The sequence below is a fragment of the Rana temporaria genome, chromosome 11 (genome assembly GCF_905171775.1).
Source record: "Rana temporaria chromosome 11, aRanTem1.1, whole genome shotgun sequence".
In the NCBI taxonomy this organism is placed as follows: Eukaryota; Metazoa; Chordata; class Amphibia; order Anura; family Ranidae; genus Rana; species Rana temporaria.
This window is the reverse complement of record NC_053499.1, coordinates 26,788,076-26,797,442: the sequence shown is the minus strand read 5'-3', so window position 1 is coordinate 26,797,442 and position 9,367 is coordinate 26,788,076.

Below are 9,367 nucleotides of genomic sequence, written 5' to 3'. Positions count from 1 at the left end.
CGGTTTGGAAGCGCTGTATACAGCACTCCCAAAACGCCCCCTGCCCATTGAAATAAATGGCCAGCGCTTCCAACTCACCTGAAAAGCGCTTCAGGAAGTGCCGCAACATGGGCACTTTTAACCCCTTCAGCCTCTAGCATGGGTTAGAAGTGCCCCGCTAGGGGCTGATAAGCACTGCTAAAATGAGCGGCGCTTTAACGCTAACGCTCAGGCGTCCCCAGTGTGAAAGGGGTCTTAATAATGTCACAACTGTGCTTGTTCCTGTTCTCCTTGCTGGAGAGAATTTAGATCACTGCCTATACATTGATGAGGCTGCACTGATAGGTGGCACTGATGGGCACAGATAGGCGTCACTGATGGACACGGATAGGCGGCACTGATAGTCACTGATTGGCAGCACTGGTGGGCACACATTGGCAGCACTGGTGGGCACACATTGGCAGCACTGGTGGGCACTGTTTGGGCTGCACTGATAATCAGTACCCTTACTATCAGTGTACATGTCCCTTCCAGAGAAGTCGGTTATCGGCTCTCTTCTCTGCTTCTCATGCTGTTAGCATGAGGAAAGGAGTGCCAATACCCGGCTTCTATTTACATCCATGATCAGCTGTGATTGGACCACTGATTGGCTCTTTACCTCAATCTGTGATCAGCTAGGGTGACTACATTTCCAAACTGCCATTCAGAGACACCGCCCCCCCCACCCTTTCTAAAAAAAAAAGATAACTTTTTATAAGATAAAATTTGTGACCCCCCCATGGTTTTCACTGGTTCATCCTGGGACCTGTAGTTCTTGACTAGTTGGGGGGGGGGGGGGGTCGCATCTTCAGCTCTGAGGGGTTCATGGTGGGACCTGTAGTTCTTCACTTTTGGGGGTCACATTCCCCCCAAAAGTGAAGGACTACAAGTCCCAGCATAAACTCCTAATATCTAAAGATGTGACCCCCCAATTTGAAGGACTACAACACCCAGCATGAAACCCCTGGGATCTAAGGGTGTGATCCCATAAATTTCACAGGTTTATGCTGGGACCTGTAGTTCTTCACTATTTGGGGGCAGGGGGTCTCACATCTTCAGCTCTGGGGGGGGGGGGTTCATGCTGGGACCTTGGGACCTGTAGTCCTTAACTTTGGGGAGGTCACCCCCCCCCCCAAGTAAAGGACTACAAATCCCAGCATGAACCGATGATATCTAAAGATGTGACCCCCCCATTTTGAAACTCCCCGCATGAACCCATGAGATCTAAGGGTGTGACACCATAGATTTCACAGATCTATGCTGGGACCTGTAGTTCTTCACTAGTTTGGGGGGGGGGGGTCACATCTCAAGCTCTGAGGGGTTCTTGCTGGGACCTGTGTCAGTTTCATTCCGGGACACTGTATTGTCCCAGAGTGAAGGTGCCCGGGACAGACCTGCAGAATGCGGGACTATCCTGGGCAATCCGGGACACGTGGTCACCCTATGATCAGCATGCGCCCCCGCCCAGCAGCGTGCACGTGGTGGGCACGATCACAGGGAGGCCATTATATGACAGCCTCCCAGAACTAGCCACACCTGTTGTAGCTGTCATTTGGCTGAAATGCCGGCTGCCACACACACGAGCCGAATCTCGGACGTTTTTTTTTTTTTAACCAACCGATGTCGTCCGGCATTCGGCCCGTGTGTACTAGGCTTAAGTTCCATTCCCCATGTGAACAACAGATGTGAGTATAGTGCAACACAGGCACACAGATCGAGCCCATATACACTAAATCCAGGCCTCCCAGGGCTTCCACAGCTGTTGTGTAACAGCTGCGCGGTCCGTGTCTGCTCTCCTCCCCTCATTGTATTGATCTGGTGTGACATGATTTTTATTGAGTGGTTATTACGTCCTCAAAGCTCTGACACAAGGGTGAACATTCAATTACTATTGATTTCACCTATATCGTTATAACCCTATAAGCATTGTGAACATACAATGAAGGTTCAGAACTTGTCTACATGAGTGATTCTTCATTGCGCCATCAATTGACTGTGTGTCGCCCTTGCTCTCTGAAATGTACATTGATTTTGTAAATATTAGAGCTATTTATAGGAGTTCTATGGGTTATATAGACATGCAATAATTGCTCGCAGTTGCAGTATTGTGCAATCTTTCGTGTCTGTAGAATGTTCCTGTAACCCAGGGAAAGAAATAGTAGTTCATTATGAAACTTGCTGTGGAAGGGGGAAGGAGGCATTTCTCAGTTGCTAACGAAGCATTTAGGTTGTGTTAAGAAATAATCATTTAGTAGTCTTTTTGCTCCAATTCTTATAATCTGCTACAGGCACAGGACTACTTTCCATATAATGTTCAGAGAGAATTTACGCATGTGTAGACATTTACAGCCAAACCCCAGGACTGAAAACACGCATGAGCATTCAAGTGATTGTAAACTCTGTTACACCACTTTTACCTACAGGCAGTGGCGGCTGGTGCTCAAAATTTTTGGGGGGCGCAAACGAAAAAAAAAATAAACAATTGCAACCTCACTGTGCCCATCGAATGCAGCCACTGTGCCATCAATTGTCACCACTGTGCCATGCCAACAAAAGCAGCCACTGTGCCATGCCATCAACCGCAACCACTGTGCCATGCCATCAAACACAACCACTGTGCCATGCCATCAAATGCAGTCACTGTGCCATGCCGTCAAACAAAGCCACTGTGCCATCAATTGTCACCACTGTGCCATGCCATCAAACGCAGTCACTGTGCCATGCCATCAAACACAGCCACTGTGCCATCAATTGACACCACTATGCCATGCCATCAATTGTCATCACTGTGCCATCAATTGTCACCACTGTGCCCATCAATTGTCGCCACTGTGCCATCAATTGTTACCACTGTGCCTATCAATTGTTACCACTGTGCCCATCAATTGTTACCACTATGCCATCAATTGTTACCACTGTGCCATCAATTGTTACCACTGTGCCATCAATTGTTACCACTGTGTCATCAATTGTTACCACTGTGCCCATCAATTGTAGCCACTGTGCCCCACAATTGTCGCCACTGTGCCCAGTAAAATTTGCCACTGTGACCTGTATGTGCCATCAATTGTTACCACTGTGCCCATCAATTGTTACCACTGTGCCCAGCAATTGTTACCACTGTGCCATCAATTGTTACCACTGTGCCCATCAATTGTTACCACTGTGCCATCAATTGTTACCACTGTGCCATCAATTGTTACCACTGTGCCATCAATTGTTACCACTGTGTCATCAATTGTTACCACTGTGCCCATCAATTGTAGCCACTGTGCCCCACAATTGTCGCCACTGTACCCAGTAAAATTTGCCACTGTGACCTGTATGTGCCATCAATTGTTACCACTGTGCCCATCAATTGTTACCACTGTGCCCAGCAATTGTTACCACTGTGCCATCAATTGTTACCACTGTGCCATCAATTGTTACCACTGTGTCATCAATTGTTACCACTGTGCCCATCAATTGTAGCCACTGTTCCCCACAATTGTCGCCACTGTGCCCAGTAAAATGTTGCCACTGTGACCTGTATGTGCCATCAATTGTCACCACTGTGCCCATCAATTGTTACCACTGTGCCCAGCAATTGTAGCCACTGTGCCCCGCAATTGTCGCCACTGTGCCCAGTAAAATGCTGCCACTGTGACCTGTATGTGCCATCAATTGTTACCACTGTGCCCAGCAATTGTAGCCACTGTGCCCCGCAATTGTCGCCACTGTGCCCAGTTAAATGCTGCCACTGTGACCTGTAAAATGCCCCCCCCCTCCCGCCTGGCACTTACCTTTCTGGGGTCGGCCGTGCTTCTACCATCCCTCGATGTCTTCTCCCGCCCTCGATGACGCTTCAGCCAATCAGGTTACCGATAACCAGAACCGGTGAGCCTGATTGGCTGACACGCCTGTCAGTCTTATACAAGGAACGCACCGCCGGTACGTCCCGAGGATAAGCATTCAGGAAGCCGACTACAGCCTGAGGGCTGTACTCAGAAAGCCTATCAGCCGCTGGCTCTGATAGGCACTTCCACACAGCCAACCAGCTGTTGTTATTCAGATGGCCAGCGCTCAGCATTTGGCCATCTGAATAGTGGGCAGCAGAGGCGAAAATACATAGATTCATGCAATGAATGAATCTATGTATTTCAGTGGCTGTGCGAGAGCCAGAGGGGGGCGGCACTCCAGCACCCTCTATGGACGAACCGCCACTGCCTACAGGTAAGTCTATAACAAGGCTCACCTGTAGGTAGTGGTACCTTGAATATCTCCTAAACCTGCACAGTTTAGGATTCAGTATATGCGCTACTGCCAACGTCATTGGCGCATGCGCACTGAAGAAACGGGGCGCTGGTGCCGTTTCTTTAGGAGTCGTGCCGTGACCGGGAGTGATGTCATTTCGGCTCCTGAAAATCACATCGCTGTACTCGGAGGGCCAACGCTGATCCTGGGCATCATTCTAAGGTAAGTATTTCATAATGCGCTAGTTTGCGATGCATACTAGCTCATTATGCCTTTGTATTGCTGTTTTTTCCCCCAAGGTTTATAACCTCTTTACCCCGCTTGACGACCAGCCGCCGTCATTATACTGCGGCAGGTCGGCACGATCCTGCGAACCGTCATAGCTGTACATCGGCTCCTTTAAGCAGGATAGCAGGTACGTGCGCGCTGCACTGGTGCCGATGCGTGTGGGCGGTCGCCAGAACAGGGACATGTGTACGTCTAAACACACAAATCCCTGTTCTGTGAGGAGAGGCCGATCGTAAGTTTCTACTAGCTAGAAACAGCGATCTGTCATCTCCTCTAGTCAGTCTCACCCCCCTACAGTTAGAACACACAGTTAACCCCTTGATCACCCCCTGGTGTTAACCCCTTCCCTGCCAGTGACATTTACACATTAATAAGTGGATTTTTATAGCACTGATCGCTGTATAATTGTCAATGGTACCAAAAATGTGTCAAAGGTGTCTGATGTGTCTGCCATAATGTCGCAGTCCCGATAAAAATAGCAGATCGCCGCTAGCTACTAGTAAAAAAAAATATGAATAATAAAAATGCTTTGACTCTTTCCATTATTTTGTAGACGCTATAACTTTTGCGCAAACCAATCAATATACGCTTATTACGATTTCTATTACCAAAAATATGTAGAAAAATACATATCGGCCTTAAAGGGGTTGTAAAGGTACAATTTTTTTTTCCTAAATAGCTTCCTTTACCTTAGTGCAGTCCTCCTTCACTTACCTCATCCTTCCATTTTGCTTTTAAATGTCCTTATTTCTTCTGAGAAATCCTCACGTCCTGTTCTTCTGTCTGTAACTCCACACAGTAATGCAAGGCTTTCTCCCTGGTGTGGAGTGTCGTGCTCGCCCCCTCCCTTGGACTACGGGAGAGTCAGGAAGCTCTCTACGTTGCAGATAGAGAAAGGAGCTGTGTGTTAGTGGGCGTCCTGACTCTCCTGTAATCCAAGGGAGGGGGCGAGCACGACACTCCACACCAGGGAGAAAGCCTTGCATTACTGTGTGGAGTTACAGACAGAAGAACAGGAAGTGAGGATTTCTCAGAAGAAATAAGGACATTTAAAAGGCAAAATGGAAGGATGAGGTAAGTGAAGGAGGACTGCACTAAGGTAAAGGAAGCTATTTAGGAAAAAAATTGTACCTTTACAACCCCTTTAAGGTTTTCTCCCTTCTGCACACGTTGTTTGGGATCTGCTTTTCTAGAGACCCCTGGCTAACTCTTCTACACCTCAAGCCTCTTGGTCTTGCTAAGAAACAGTTTAAACATACACATTTCATCCAACTTCTAAAAAAGACCATAGACAGGGCATGGAAAAACAATTCATCCACTTCTCTAAAGTCGAATCCCAAATACAGGCGGTCCCCGGGATACAAAAATCCGACTTGCAAACGACTCCTACTTACAAATGGAGGGAGACAACAGGAAGTGAGGGGGAATCTACCCCTAGGAAGGGAAATTCACTCCTGTATGAGATGTCATGGAGAAAAAGGTGTCTCCACTGATGGTTTATCACCAATCCTTGTTTCCACAACAACCCGAGGGGCCAGATTCAGATAGATCAGCGGATCTTTAGATCCGCGTAATCTATCTGATTTAAGATCCGCTGCCGCAAGTTTGAGAGGCAAGTGGGTAATTCACAAAACACTTACCTCCTAACTTGCGGCGGCGTATCTTAAATCCCCTGGCGGAATTCAAATTCCGCGGCTAGGGGGAGTGTAGCATTTAAATCAGGCGCGTCCCCGCGCGGATTTAACTGCGCATGCGCCATCCGCAAATTTTCCCGGCGTGCATTGCTCCCAATGACGTCGCTAAGACGTCATTGGTTTCGGCGTGAGCGTAACTTGCGACGAGCGGTTTTGTGAATCGACGTACGCAAACAACGTTAAAAAAAAAAAATTGGACGCGGGAACGACGGCCATACTTAACATTGGCTGCGCCTCATAGAAGCAGGGGTAAGTATACGCCGGGAAAACGCTTACGTAAACGATGTAAAGTGACTGCGTCGGGCCCGCGTACGTTCGTGAATTGGCGTATCTCACTGATTTACATATCGTCGCCGTAAATCAGCGAGAACGCCCCCAGCGGCCATTTTTAAATTGCAGTTACGATCCGACGGTGTAACACAGTTACACCTGTCGGATCTTAGGCATATCTATGCGTAACTGATTCTATGAATCAGTCGCACAGATACGACCGGCCTAACTCTGAGATATGACGGTGTATCAGGAGATACATCGTCGTATCTCTCTCTGAATCTGGCCCAAAATGTTCAAAATCCAATTGTCCTTGGGGCAGAAAGTGAGGTGAAACAGGGGCACAGACAGCAAAACAAATGTTACAGGGGTGTTAACCCTTCTCTATGCTATCCAAAAAAAAACTAAAACTTTTTTTTTGGGTTGGAGCTACACTTAGGGCCCTTTCAGACGTGCGGACCGTATGTCCGCTTTTTCATCCATTCGTTTGCGGATGGAAAAGGGACATACATTGGTCCCTATGTGATTGAGGGGGGGCAGCGGATAAACATCCGCTGACACCCGTAATCACCCGCCTTCGCAAACATCCGATTTTGCAGACAGAAGAATGTCCTATTTTTTCTTCCGTTATCGGATCGGATAAACGCGGACACACGGTCCGTGTTCATCTGATCCCCCCATAGCGGGGATATACGGAGCGATCCCCGCTGAGCTTACGGACACACGGAGGCGGATCATTACTGATCCGCCCCGTGTGAAAGGGCCCTTAAAAAATGTACCTGCTCCGACTTAAAGCGGAAGGTTCACCCAATTAAGTTTTTTTTTCTCTTTTCCCCTCGTTTTGTCTAGGGGGAATCGGCTAGTTGTTTTAAAATATGATCCGTACTTACCGTTTTCGAGATGCATCTTCTCCGTCGCTTCCGGGTATGGGTCTTCAGGAGCGGGCGTTCCTTCTTGATTGACAGTCTTCCGAGAGGCTTCCGACGGTCGCATCCATCGCGTCACTAGTTGCCGAAAGAAGCCGAATGTCGGTGCGGCTCTATACTGCGCCTGCGCACCGACGTTCGGCTTCTTTCGGAAAATCGTGACGCGATGGATGCGACCGTCGGAAGCCTCTCGGAAGACTGTCAATCAAAATAGGAACGCCCAGTCCCGCAGCCCATACCCGGAAGCGACGGAGAAGATGCATCTCGTAAACGGCAAGTACAGCTCATATTTTAAAACAACTAGCCGATTCCCCTAGACAAAACGAGCAGGAAGCTAAGGGGAAAAATTGTTATGTGCGGGTGAACCCCCGCTTTAAGAACAAACCTACAGACCCTATCTTGTTTGTAACCCGGGGACCTCCTGTAATCAGCATGGGTTTATGAATGGTCGTTCTTGCCAAACCAATCCGTTAACATTCTACGAGGAAGTGAGTTGCCATCTAGATAAGGGAAGCCTGTGGATGTGGTGGATCTGAATTTCGCAAAAGCATTTTATACAGTTCCCCATAAAGGCTTAATCTAAAAACCGATGTCTCTAGGCATGGACCATAGGGTTTGTTCTTGGATAGAAAACTGGCTACAGTGGCGTAGCCAAAGGGTGGTGATAAAGAACACGTACTCAGGCTGGTCTGGAGTCAGTGGCGTCACTAGGGTTGGTGTCACCCGGTGCGGTAAAACATGGTGTCACCCCCCCCCCCCCTCTGTCTAGGCTGCCCAGCACCAAGCAGGCAGCGCACGGGCACGGGGCGCAGCCCAAACCAGCCCCTGAAAATGATAGTATAGGGCAGTATAGTGGCAGGTTAGGGTAGTATAGAGTGGTATAGTGGCAGGTTGGTGTAGTGAGATTGTATAGGACAGGTTAAGGTGGTATAGGGCATGTTGGGGCGATATAGGGTAGTTTGGGGTTGTATCGGGCAAGTTAGGGTTGCATAGGGCAGGTTGGGGTGGTATAGGGCAAGTTAGGGTGGTACAGGGCAGGTTGGGGTGGTATAGTGCAAGTTAGGGTGGCATACGGAAAGTTGGGATGGCATGGGAAAGGTTGGGGTGGTACAGGGCAAGTTAGGGTGGCATTTGGCAGGTTGGGGTGGTATAGGGCATGTTATGGTGGCATAGGGCAGATTAGGGTGGCACAGGGCAAGTTGGGGTGGCATGGGAAAGTTTGGGGTGGTACAGGGCAGGCTGGGGTGGTACAGGGCAGGCTGTGGTGGTACAGGGCAGGCTGGGGTGGTACAGGGCTGTTTGAGGGGGTACAGGGCAGGCTGGGGTGGTATAGGGCTGTTTGGGGTTGTACAGGGCAGGCTGGGGTGCTACAGGGCAGGCTGGGGTGGTACAAGGCAGGCTGGGTGATACAGGGGTGGCACAGAGCAGGCTGGGTGGTACAGGGCAGGCTGGGATTGCACAGGGCAGGCTGGGCATGTCAGCTAAAAAAAAAACAAAAAAAAACGGGATGGTGTCACCCCTCTAGCGGGTGTCACCCGGTGTGGACCGCACCCCCCTAGCAACGCCTCTGTCTGGAGTGGTAAGTGGGGTACCCCAAGGCTCTGTCCTGGGACCAATTCTGTTGAATTTTTTTCATAAATGATATAGAGGTTGGGATAAATAGCTCAATCTCAGTGTTTGCTGAGGACACAAAAATAAGTAGGGCAATAACATCACAGCAGGATATAGAAACTTTACAAGAGGACATAAATAAATTAATGGGTTGGGCGACCACATGGAACATTAGGTTTAATGTTAAAAAATGTAAAGTAATGCACTTGGGGCTTAAAATATAAATGTAAGTTACTCCCTAGGGGGAAAAACGCTTGGGGAGCCCAGGATGGAGAAAGAACTGGGGGCCTAGTAGGGCCTAGTAGAAGACAGATAAAACGATAATCA